We start from the raw sequence: 12,890 nt of genomic DNA, 5'->3' as shown, positions 1-12,890 counted from the left end.
TGTGTGTGTGTGTGTGTATGTGTGTGTGTATGTGTATGTGTGTGTGTGTGTGTGTGTGTGTGTGTGTATTCTCCCAAGGAGGCCAGATGGGTGTCAGGTCCCTGAAGCTGCAGACGCAGGCAATTTTGAGCTTCCTGAAGTGTGTGCTGGGAATCAAACTCAGGTCCTCTGCAAGACCAGTGTGTGTGCTTTCTTAATCACTGAGCCATTTCTCCAGCCTGAGTGTCATGTCTTTTATATGGTAACCAGTTGGGCCACTCAGAATTGAGTATCCTCCCGAGGCAAAGCCCATGGTTAGCACTTTCAGAGGAAAGCAGAGCGATGTCCTGTGCTGCAGGGTGAAAGGCACAGTCACCAATGGCTCTGTGCTAAGAATCTTTCCTATTTCTCTATTTAAATCTTCTTGACGACTTTATGACAGAGTTGATCATTAGTCCAGTTTCAGTGAGATGAAATGGAAGCACAGAGAAGTCAAGGGATTTGTCTGAAGTCATGAAGATAAGGAAGGATGAAAGCTGTCTAGGTGTTTTGTTTCATTTTGTTTTTCAAGACAGGCCTCATTCTGAACTTCACTATGTGGCCCAGGCAGGCCTTAACTCATAACAGTCCTCCTGCCTTAGCCTCTTAAGTGCTAGAATTTACAGATACGGATCATCACTTCTGGTTGAAACTGGGTTTTAAATCCAAGTATTCTGGCTGCAGAGCCTACATGCCTAACTATGCCTTGTGCCATAGCTGCGGACAGATGGCAGGTAGGAGGGTCCAGATGTCAGCCAGATGCCTGCCGATGGCTGTTGAGGCCATGCTGGAGTGATGCCCCGTCATGCATCTCTGCAGGAGGAAAACATGGGGTTTTGTGTTTTTCTGGTTTTTGTTTTTTTGTTTTTGAGACACACTTTGCTTTAGGAAGCTCAGTATTGTGGTTCTTGGACTTCTGAGCCCTGGTCCAGGCTGGTACATTCCCTAGAGTACAAGGGTGGCCGTCCAGACCCTGCAGAGTTCTCTAGGGCAGGAAGTCTGGAGCCAACATACTCCCTGTTGCCTGTTTTAGGACCCTTGCGTGAGAAGGTGTAGGAGGCCCATTGCACTGCCTGGGGGCTTTGAAAGCTTGTGGGCTCCTAGCCAGGGCAGCTGAGTAGCTGGTATCCCCACATTCCAAAGCACTTTCCTCTCTGCCCCTCCAGAGAAGGATCCTGGGACTTTTATCTCTACAACTCTGGGAGGCGTGGTAAGACTGGGAGGCGTGGGCTCCGTCTCTCCCAAACTATAAATCACAAAATATGGAGTCTTCTTCCCCACTTGAGTAGATCTCTGTGCTTCAGAGGAAGATACCCAGCCCCTGCCCTGCCAGGAGTGTGATAAGGAGTTCCTGTTTCCTGAGTCTGCTAACTCTGTACCTGTGTCCTCTGTCCTTTCCCACACTTCTTCTTTTTAAATGCTGTTGTCCATTAGAAAGTCTTCAAGGACAAATGCTCCAGGCAGCCGACCTGCTCTTTTCATGGTGGTTCTTTGTACGAATAGAAACTCTTGAGTTGTCTCCTCCCTCCCTCTCTCCTCTGACCTGCTGACTCTGAGGAGTCCTTCTGAGGCTCCACTGCAGGCACACTAGTTCCTGTTGCATTCCGGGTGGCCCTCCTCCCTTCTCACCCACAGCTTCTGCTAATGACAACTCTCAAACCCCCAAACCCAACTTCCTGAGGGACAGCTCCACTTGGATGACTCTGAATCATCTTAAACCCAGTGTCCCCCAGATTCCAACTTCACTGAATCAGACCACAGCACAGGTTTCAGTGACTCTCCCTAAACAAACCCTCTGGGCTCTCCCTCCCTCCTTCTCCACCTGATTATCTAAGCAGCTGCTGAGTTCCCTACCTTCCCCAGATCTATAGACTCTCTTCTCTGAAGTCAGCTGGCCACCCCCGCCCCACCAGGTCCTCCGACCTCTCCCTCTGAGGGGAGCCTGGGTCTTCATTCTGTTCTCATTTCTCTGTGTTCTGGTTTCTCCTGTCCCTCAGTGACTGTGTGCTGTCACTGTTGGGCCCATGGTTCCTTCCACAGATGTACAGACTTTTGTAGGTCTGGGAGATCCACCCCCTGCCACAGTCAGCCATGCACAAAAAATGGTACAGTTGTTAGAGAACCCACTGCTAGCCAGCACAATACTGGACACTGTGCTTGACCTCGGGCTCTACACAACAACCCTATCTTAAGTATTCTTATGCCCATTTTACAGATGGGAAAGCTGTCACTTGTCAGAGGTTACAGTAGCACAGAGCCAGAACCAAATTCAGCAGCCCCACCCTATGCCTTTATTTTGGGGCTCTGAACCGTGCACCTTTTGGGGGAGTGCACATTCCTTTCCTTTTGTTTGGAGGGTGGTTTAACTGCTTTTGATTGGTTTCCCACTACCATCAAGCCCTCAGGTACCCGGCTTCCCTCTGAAAAGAGCAGGGGCACACTGAGACTACTCTGAGGAGCTCAGAAAGCTGCCTGAAGGACTGCCTGTCTGCCTCCCTGCCTGCCTGTCTGACTGACTTACTGACTGACTGATCAGGATGACGCCTGTCCTTGACCCTGGCTTGAACTGCTATCTGTGTCTGGTTGGCCATCCGCTTCCCACTGCCCCCACCATGTTCTTTAGCATCCAGTGTAACTACCTTTACCCTTATAGTAAGTAGCTCGTTCTCCCTCTGTCACCATTCAAAGGCCCTAAAGCTACATGCCCAGTCTCTTCCTTCTTGCTGTCTCCTAACCTTCACAGGTGGACTTTAGTAGATGGCGGGACTTATGGATTGTTAGTTTGTTTGTTTGTTTTGGGAGGGGCCTCCTTTCTTAGAGGCCTGGAGATCCATACAGTTTAGCATGGTACTTATTATTGACCCACTGTGTGCTATCTCTGGTTGTGAGTTTGTGTGCTAGGCTTCAGTCTTGTTACTGTTCCCAAAGCAGAGTGCAACTGCTGTCAAAAGCAAGAAGGTAGGAACATGCAGTTGGTGTAGCAGGTGTATCTTATTATGCTGAGAGTCATCACACAAGGGTCACACCCTAAATTCCTAACTATGATCCTAAGCTTTTCTCCCAAGGCTGTTCACCTTAGCTGAATATCAGGTCCAGTCTTCAAAAGAAGTCTCTGATTCAAGGGTCAGGATCCTGGTGGAGACTCTCCACCGCAGGGCTGATCAAGGTGGTGTCTCTCCAGATGTTCAGAACATCGTTGTTCTTGATCTCTGCTTATATACTGTTCGGTGGGCATCATGGGGTTCCAGAACTGAGTCTGGTTATCTTGAGAGAGTGACGTCACTGAGTTCTGGTTATCAGGTGTGCAGCCTTGGGTGTAAGTAGGGATCCTAACTAAGCTATTTTTACACGTCTAAAAGGCGTTTTTACTGTGCTCATCACAGCTGCCCAGGTCAGGGCCTGGGGTGCTCAGCCTCCTGTGACTTCCACCTGAGGGTGAGGCAGGCAGCAGCCTCAGCAGAATGCCCCAAACTGTGTAACAGTCATCTTAGAAGCGGTGGTGGTGCATGCCTTTAATCCCAGCACTTGGGAGGCAGAGGCAGGTGGATTTCTGAGTTCAGCCTGGCCTACACAGTGAGTTCCAGGACAGCCAGGGCTACACAGAGAAACCCTGTCTCGAAGGAAAAAAAAAAAAAGAATCCATAGTGTATCCTGGGATGAAAAATGATCTGAATCTGTCCTCATCACGGTTTTCTACCAACAGACTAAAGTTTTGGAAACTTTCATAGCAATCACAGTGAGTTTATGCTGATGAGCCTAATAATTTTGAGATGGGCTTGCATTTTCCATGGGTGTTTAATTTCCTTGTGGCTCTTCTTTGTTATATATTTTGTACAGTTATCATTCTGGGACAGAACTGAAGTGTAAAGAGGAAAACCAGTTGGTCCTTCACAGATCTTGCGAAGCATTGGACCGTGCTGGGAAGAGCACAGGCTCTGGAAGAGAGTGGGATGGGTATCGCAGTGCAGGGAGACATTTATCCCAGCTTGTATACTCTGGAAAGGCCACCTTTAAACCAGAGTGAGGAGAGGTCAGTCTGTTGCTGAAGTGTGGTAGGAAGTTTTAGGCTTCAGTAGGAAGACCAGACACACTGCTGAGGGCAGCTTCTTCCTCAGCAGACCTAGCTCTGGGCTTCCAGCCACCAGATAGCAGGAGCCCCGGGGTGCCTAGCAGCCGGCCCAGCCCCTGGTGTGAGCAGGCAGGCTACATTCCTGTGGTATTTGAAGACTGATCTTGGCAGATTAGCAGCTTTGCTTGTTTTGGTTCAGGTACAAGATCCCCACGTGGGGGTGTGAGGAGAGAAAGCTGTTGAAAATGAGAGCTTGATTGCCTGCTTCCAAACTGAGCTGCGCTCTGGGCTCCTCTCAGAGGGAGAGCTCTGAATCTCTGTCCCACCCATTACTCAAGTCCTTGGGGTGGAAAATAGGATGGCTGACAGAACCTTCAGGAAGTTTCCCACTTTCCCTGCTCATCTGCTCCAAGAGGAGGCTGTCACTGTGTGACTGTCCCCCACAAATGGCCAGAGATAGAAGAGAGAAACCTGCCCTAGACCCCACTTCTCCCCAGGGGAGGCGGGACTGTAGGCCATGCCTGCCTATCCTGGAAACTCTGCTCTGCTCTGCTCTGCCTGATAATACAGAGACCCCCATCTCTGCAAGTAAGGGAGCTGGGCTTAATGGTTTACATCTGTAATTCTAGTACTTGGGAAACTGAAGCAAGAGGATTTTGAAAGTTCAAAGCCAGCCTAGGCTATATAATGAATGCTAGGCCAGCCTGGACAGTCTGAGAACTTTATCAAAAATGAAAATAAAAAAAAAAAAGAAGTAGAAAGGACAGCCTCTGGCAGGAAAGACACGTGCCTGACCCCTGACAGCATCATGAAAGCACAGAGTCAAGCCTGCAGTCAGTTGTGGCATCTGTGTGCCTCTTGTGTTAGAACAGACTTCATCCCCCTTTTCCTCCCCACCCTGGATCTGACCCCTCAGAACCGGGTTTCCGTAGCCAACCGAGTTGACAGAGCTGAAGGACAGATATCGTCACTCTGCTATGCAACCCTCCAGATAGGACATCTGGGCCCAGGGCCAGCTGCAGAGCTCACCCTAAGAAGCAGACACCCAGTGGGGTAAGGCACGTGCTTGGGGCCTGGGCTCAGAAACCATCTCTGGGGGGCCTGATTAATCTCGTGCCTGATGTTACCTCTGGTCCTGATCTCTTACCTCCAAAGTAACTGTGAGCACCAAGCTTTTGGCCAAGTAAAAGTTTATTGCCACCTCAATCTCTGTCACTCCATCCACCCCTGTGCGCACTACCAGGACCAATGGGATTAGGACTTTGTTCAGGATATGTTCCCCCTTGGAGTACTCCTGGCCAGCCCCTGTCTATGTCCGTGTGCCTGTCTCAGAGATCATTATGTTCACAAGCACTCCTGCTAGCCAGTGAACTTGTCTCCAGTTCTCTCCTGCTCTGGAGGTAGGAGGCCACAGGAATGACCACTGGTTGGAGTGGGTCTCTTTGCCCCATGACCTCACCATGGGTTCGTTGATCTTTGTGGGTAGAGCCATGCCAGTACCCTGACCAGGCTCACAGTGGCTCACTATGCTGTCCTAGCAAAGACCAAATGCAGCTGGGGCCTTGGCTTTCAGTCCACACAGGGGGGAAAAGACATGAGGGTTTGGAGCCAGGCAAAGCTGGGTCTCAATCGTGCTTCTCCACTTACTGAGCTATGTGACCCTGCATAGGTCTCTTACTCAAGCAGAGCTTCAGCCTCATCCGCAAGAGTGGAGACTGAGATCCCTACCACCTGGGCAGCTGCCATCATGACCGTAATTCATGGCCTGGAGCCTGGCCTTCAGTCAGGGCTCAGTCAGGGGCAGGAAGTACTGTTGCTGCTCTGTCCTCACCCCCTTCCTGCCTCCACTCCGCATACACCTTCCCGTAATATATTCTGGGGCAGGAGCTGCCAGGACTTGTGTAGACTGTCCACACAAACCCGGGTGATTGGCAGCTGTTGATACAGGAATGCTGTGCATAGCAGGAAGGTGGCTGTTGGCATCTTCAGCCACACAGGATGCAACTGATAACTTATAATTTAGGTTTTTTTAAGCCTTTTGACCACCTGACAAAGCTGTCAGAATTCCGGAGAATGATGTCTCCAGGTACCTAACCTCCGGGCACTGTCCTAAAAACCCCTCTTTGATACCTGTTCGTTGTGCATGCCATTCCTCAGCAGGGAATGCCTCCCAGTCTTGTCCCTAAGAGCCATAGCTTTACTTTTACAAGCAGCTCAAGTGTTGGTGGCACCAAGGACTGCAGTCTTTCTTGCAGAACTGTGCTATAGGCTGCTCCCCTCAGCTGTGGGGAGAGGGGCATTGGGTGAAAGAAGCCAGCACTCAGCGTGGCACACTGTCCACACACATATGCTTTGTGTCCCTTTGTGTTTGTGTTTACAACGCCACCTCAGATGTCACCTGGTAGGTGTTTCACTCATCATCCTGCTTCCATGTGCAGGCCGCTGCACCGCAGTGCCCATCAACACCACCAGCATCAACAGTGGGGAGAAGCCGAAGTGACTGAGAGTATATTAAGTGTAGACCATTCTTCCTCAAACGCTGATGTTAGGGAATTCCCTCAATGGCTCCAGCATGTTTTTAGATTATTTATTTATTTATTTATTTATTTATTTATTTATTTGCACGCGTGCGTGTGTGTGTGTGTGTGTGTGTGTGTGTGTGTGTGTGTGTGTACATGCGAGTGTGCGTGTGTCTCCGTCCCCGTCCCCTTTGTGGGTCCTCAGGATTGGCTCAGGTCCTGAGGCTTGCCTGCAGGCACCTTTACCCCAGGATTCATCTTACCAGCCCAGAATGCATTTTTTTTTTAATTGAGTGCCTGGAATTACACTGGACACTGGGAAGACTAATTTGAAAAATACATCCAAGATAGCTTTTTGCAACATCTGGGAGAAGTAAACTGAAGTTAGATCAAAGGGTTCTGATGAAATTTATGTAAAACTGAAAAGGTGGGGGCTCAGTTAAATACCCCACCCTGGCCCTGGATCAGCTGCTTAGTTAGGGGTCGGGTGGGCCTGGAGAGACCTCAGTCCTGCCCAGGATGGAGGCGGAGGCACAGTAGCTCTGCAGGCATACAAGGAACCAATGGCAGCTTTGGAGCATCAGAAAAGCGAGCTTGTGGGTGACTTGGTGCAGAGCAGAAGGACAGACACTCAAGTGCATCTAAAGAGATTCCTCTGAGAGGCTGGAGAGATGGCTCAGCAGTTAAGAGCACCAACTGCTCTTCCAGAGGTCCTGAGTTCAAATCCCAGCAACCACATGGTGGCTCACAACCATCTATAATGAGATCTGATGCCCTCTTCTGGTGTGTGTCTAAAGACAGCTACAACTACTACAGTGTACTCATAAAGTAAATAAATCTTTAAAAAGAGAGAGAGAGAGATTCCTCTGAGCTAGTCTTGGCACACTCACCCAAGCCACCCCCAAACAAAAGGCTATTGACATTTCTTCTGCTATAAGGAGGAGACCAGAAGAACGAGTTAAAAACAAGCAAACAAGCTGGCCAGTGGTGCAGCCTTTAATCCCAGCACTTGGGAGGCAGAGGCAGGTGGATCTCTGTGGGCTGGGGGCTAACTTGGGCTACACAATCAAACCGTGTCTCAAGAACCAACAAAAAGTACAAGCATAATATTGGTATTAAAAACAACCAATAGGTTGGTGGGACAGAGTATACAGCCCAGAGACAACCTACATACTGGTTTTGAACAAGGCAGCCAGCCAGAGCATCCGTTAGAGGAATCTCTTGAGTTATGTGTTGAGAAACCTGGATATCCACTTGTATTTAAACAAAAAACAAACAAACAAAAAAACCCAGATCACTGTTTCTCACCATATAAAAAGTGAATTCAAAATGGACCAGAGGCTTAAGCATAAACCCAAGACAATGAAATTACTAGAAAACACGAGACATGCTCCAGGACATTGGCCTAATTAAAGATGTCTTGGATGTAATCCCAAAAGCATAGGGAACAAATGCAGATGACTAACGAACAGGATTGTAGCAAACCCGAAAGCTTCCACACAGCAAACAGCCAACAGGGCACAGAGCAGCCTGCAAACCGAGAGAAAACATTTGCAAGGCGTGTCAACAGAAAATTAACCTCCAGAACTTATAAGGATCTCATTCAACCTGACAAGGAAGTAACTGATTTAAAAATGAATGAATAACCCAGAAAGACACTTCCTTTAAAGATGTATTATCTATTGTATGTACGCATGCACCTATTCAACAGCGTGTGTATTGAGATCAGAGGACAGCTTGAATGAGGTCAGTCCTCTCCTCCCACTATGTAGGTTCTGAGAATCAAACTCAGGTCAGCAGGAATCTTTGCCTGCTAAGCAATCTCACCAGCCCGGACGGGTGCTTTTTATAAGTATACAAGCTAGGGATGGTGGTACAGCCTGTAATGCCAGCACTCGGGAGGTGAGGTAAGAGGATCAAGAGGTCAAGGCCAGGGCTGGAGAGATGGCTCAGCAGTTAAGAGCACTGATTGCTCTTTTGAAGATCCTGAGTTCAAATCCCAGCAACCACATAGTGGCTTATAACCATCTGTAATGAGATATGACACCCTCTTCTGGGGTGTCTGAAGACAGCTACAGTATACTTACATATAATAAATAAATAAATCTTAAAAAAAAAAAAAAGAGTTCAAGGCCAGCTTTTGGTATTGAAGACCATGTCTCAAAAGACAAACAAAGGTGCATTATACAAGTAACAAGGGAGTCAGGTGGGCTACAGATCTTTAATCTCAACGCTCTGGAGACTGAGGCAGGATTGTGGGCTTGAGGACAACCTGGCCTGCATAGTGAGACTCTATTTCAAACAAGTGAGCAAGCAAACAGAAAACAGCAGCAACAACAAAGCCACAAATAGCTACCAAGTGTATGGGAAAAATGTTCAGCATCACAAGTCACCAGGGAAACCCAAATTGAAACTACTCTGAGAAGTCCTCTGGCCCCTCTTAGAATGAATGTTACCCAAAAGACAGAAAATGAGAAATGCCAGTGAGAGTGTGGAGCAGGGGGAACTCTCTTTCCTGTGAGAGGAATGTAGCCAGTACTGCAACGTGGAAAACAGAAACAGAGCCAGTTAATATCCAGCCTCCATGCTGTAAGCCACCCCCAATTTTTAAAAAGGATGTAAGAATTTAAAATGAAACGAAACAGAAGTATGAATCCATGGGGTGTTTACATCCCCATGTTTACGGCAGCATTGTTGGCGACAGTCAACATGGGAAAGCAGCCTGAGCCATGGATGAAGATAGGGAGCGCGCCCACAGCGGAGCATCAGTCAACCATCAAAAAGAATGAAATCCTGTCACTTGCAGCCACTCGGCTGGAACTAGAGGACACTATGGTAACAAAACGAGTCTGGCCCAGTTCATGTTCACCACTTAGGTCTGGAAGGGAAGATGCTGGTCTCTGTGCAGAAGAGATGGGTTGTACTTTCCAGGACTTGGAAAGGGAACGGAGATAGAAGGATGACTAACGGATACAGGAGCAGATGTTAGAAGGAATAATGTCTACCACTTGGCAGGGTAGCTGTGGTTGAGAACTCTTAGGGTAGCTGTGTTCTCATGGAAACAGCAGAGAGGAAGTCATATTCCAGCACAAATGTCAACAGGGGATTATGTCAGCTACACTGACCCGATCATACGTATCTCCCACATGTATTAAAGTACACCATACCCCATAAATATGCACAACTATTATGTCATGAAAATTAAAATACAAGGACTGAAGAGATGGCTCTTCTAGAGTGCCAGAGCTCAATTCCCTGCACCCACACGGTATGTAACTCTAGTTCCAGGAGATCTGACACCCTCTTCTGGCCTCCAAAGGTACCAGGCATTCATACATAAAGGTGGAAGGCCCACACACATAGAAATTTTAAAAATTAAAAATAAAGAATATAAAGATAGAATAAAATAAACTCTCCAGGCAAAGGCACTAGGAAAGGACTCACCCAAAGAGGAGGAGACACATGTGTAAGCAATTTGGCCTGCCTGGAGCGTAAGTCCCAGGTGGCCACCAGCCTTAAGCTTTACACTGACACACTTGCACTGTATTATGAAGTCAGCCAAGGTTTGAAAGCGAGGAGGGAGGGACAGCATCAGACAGGGTAGAGCGTGGATTACAGGAGGTGAGCCTGGGCAGGAGTGATGGGGCAAGGGTGGGTTTATGCTGTGTCAGGGACACAGCAGGTGGCTGGTGCAGGTTTGCATGAAACAGAGGTGTGAGCCAGGACTCCAGTTTTAGGCTTCTGGCAAGATCAGGAAGCCAGTGGCTGACCCTGAGGGAAGCACCTTGGAGCTAGCTGCTGAGCTCTCCTCCTGGAGATGCTGAGTTTGGAGCTGCCTGGAGATGCACATACCAACATCCTCTGAAGGAGAGACTCCCCCAGTTTCTCCCTGCTGAGAGCAACATTGCCATGAGCCACGAGCGCTGTTTTCCAAGGATAGGCGCTGCTCCTGATGTAGTAGAAGAGTGGTCCACGGCCATGTCTAATCTGCCGAGCCAGCTGTCACCAAACTGACGGGTGCAGGCTTCTCTCCTCACCTTCCCTGCCCTCTCTCATTCATTATTTTAGAAGCATTCCCATTTCCTGGGCATCATATTGGGTACAGTGCAAAGGATTAACTCAAACCCCCAAACTTCAGGCCAGAAGTGGAGTCAAACATAAAAAATGGATATCACGTGATGCAGACTCATAACTATGAGGGTGCAGGGTGCCAGGAACACAAAAGGGAGACACCTGGTTAAACCTAGGGGCCGAAGAAGGCTTTTTTCCTTAATGTGAGTTTCTAGGCTCACAGCCCTGCTGCTTTTACTCTTCATAGAACCACTTGGCCTTGTTCCAATCGTCAGCCTCTAGCATTGGAAAGCCAAGGGAGACCATGGGCATGCTGTTGAATGCTGTCTCCCCATCATTCAGTGGAAGCTTTCCTTTCCTGCCTTTGCCTTTGCATTTCATTTGAGAGGGTTGGGTGCTAGACTTGTGAGCAAGTGGGATATGTATGTCAGTGCTGAGTGTGCGGACCTAAGGCATTCATGGGCCCCTCAAGGCTATGCACAACCAGAGCCAAGCTGAGTCTTTCCTGTTCTCCTGATCTCCTCCATACCGCGACTGTCTTATGACCCACACCTCAGTCTACTTTTCCTCCCCACTCAGTGAATACAGCCCAGGGAGGCGTATGGCTGAGACAGCCCCTGGAGGAAGTCGTCTCTGAAAAGAAAATAATTTTTGAGGGAAGGGATTTCCTAGTCACATCTTAAAGATGACTCAGGATTTGAGCAGTTAAAGGTAACAGGAAGAGGGGCCACGCAAGCTGAAAAAAACACACAAACAAGCCGTTCTGAGGACTGCAAGCAGCTGGGCATGGTTGGGGTATGGCATTTCATCCTACAGTGCTGGGAGAGGTCACCCAGGGCCAGATCCTGGGAGGGCTTACAGGCCACTTAAAAAGAACTTAGAGTCCACTCTAAAAGACACAAGCTTCTGGGTTAGTAAGATGGCTCGGTGGGTAAAGATGCTCACCGATAAACCTGACCACATGAGTTCAGTCCCTGGAACCCCCACAGTGGAAGAAGAACCTGACGGAAAACTTAACTCCTACAAGTTGTCCTCTGACCTCCACAACAGAGACGCACACAGACAGACACACAGACACACAGACACACACACACACAGTCAGACACACACAGACATATACACACACACAGACACACACAGACATACACACAGAGACACAAATATATACACAGACACACACACGGGGGCACACACACACAGAGGTTTTTTTAGATGATTGTTGATATGTTTGAGTTGAGACAAAAGAAAGCTGTGATCAGATTTAGTCTTTCAAAGGGTTCCTATTTCCAAGGCTTCTTAACATTGTTCCACTTGTGACCCCTTTTTACCCAGGAAACTACAGTGCAATCCCCACATGTGGTATATAAACCCATGTAAAAGGCACTCCTCCCTTGTCGCCCCTCCCACCTTTGGGAGTTCCTACTCACCTCTCTTGATAAATCTTCACTCAATCTGCTAAAAAAGATAAAATAAATACACAAATGAACATTTGCTGATAATAAATCATAAATTTGTTTTAAAATAATTCTTTGCTATACATATAATTTTGCCATTTACTAAGATTAAAACAAATTGCATACTAATGAGGTGGATGCGCCATACTGCAGGACATAGAGAATCTTCAGCATTTTTCAGAGTTGAGGGATATTTTGATTTTATAATCATCAATGCTAAGAATGCCACTCTATAGAAACAGTAGTGCACCAGGGCAGAAATGTGTCAGGGCTATTTCAGAAATTTCTGGAGATTCTGTCCTAATTCTGAGTCAGAATTCATTGAGTGACTCTTTGATCAAGTCTGCAAGCCCAAGCAGTGATATGTAAGTGAAGTGCTCTGACAGGGTGGCGCAAAGGCACGATAGTTTGATACGTGCTGGAGAGTGAGAGGAGTAAACACTAGAAGTCTTTGTTTCCTCATAACTGAACTGTTATGGTTCTATAAATAACAGGAGAAAAAGTGCCAGAGAGATGGATCAGTGCCTAAGAACATGTACTGCTCTTGTCGAGGGCCCAAATTCAGGTTACAACACTCCTATACAGCTCGCTCACAGCTGTCGTGGTCTCTAGCTAAAGAGGGATCCAAGTGCTCTGATCCTGCTAATCTCCGATCACACATTTTTAAAAATAATAAAAATTGGACCCCAGTGGAAGAGCTGGAGGAAGAACTAAAGGAGCTGAACAGGATTGCAACCCTAAAGAAATAACAATATCAAC

At 47.8% G+C, this 12,890-nt stretch overlaps 1 protein-coding gene and 1 long non-coding RNA gene across 6 annotated transcripts in view; one reads left to right on the top strand and one right to left on the bottom strand.

Moving 5' to 3' along the window:
* St3gal3 (ST3 beta-galactoside alpha-2,3-sialyltransferase 3) overlaps positions 1-12,890 on the top strand; it is a 209,613-nt gene that overhangs the window by 141,388 nt on the left and 55,335 nt on the right. The gene's annotated exons all lie outside the window — the stretch shown is intronic.
* The window catches only part of LOC116096516, a 39,299-nt gene that overhangs the window by 19,171 nt on the left and 7,238 nt on the right, over positions 1-12,890 (bottom strand). For both annotated transcript variants that reach the window (XR_004121031.1, XR_004121032.1), the window contains one exon: positions 12,105-12,132. This is a non-coding gene — a long non-coding RNA (uncharacterized LOC116096516). The remainder of the gene's footprint in view (positions 1-12,104; positions 12,133-12,890) is intronic.

The sequence above is a fragment of the Mastomys coucha genome, unplaced genomic scaffold (assembly GCF_008632895.1).
Source record: "Mastomys coucha isolate ucsf_1 unplaced genomic scaffold, UCSF_Mcou_1 pScaffold18, whole genome shotgun sequence".
NCBI classification, from domain to species: Eukaryota; Metazoa; Chordata; class Mammalia; order Rodentia; family Muridae; genus Mastomys; species Mastomys coucha.
The sequence above is the reverse complement of the archived record's forward strand: the minus strand, read 5'-3'. Positions and strand labels throughout refer to the sequence as shown.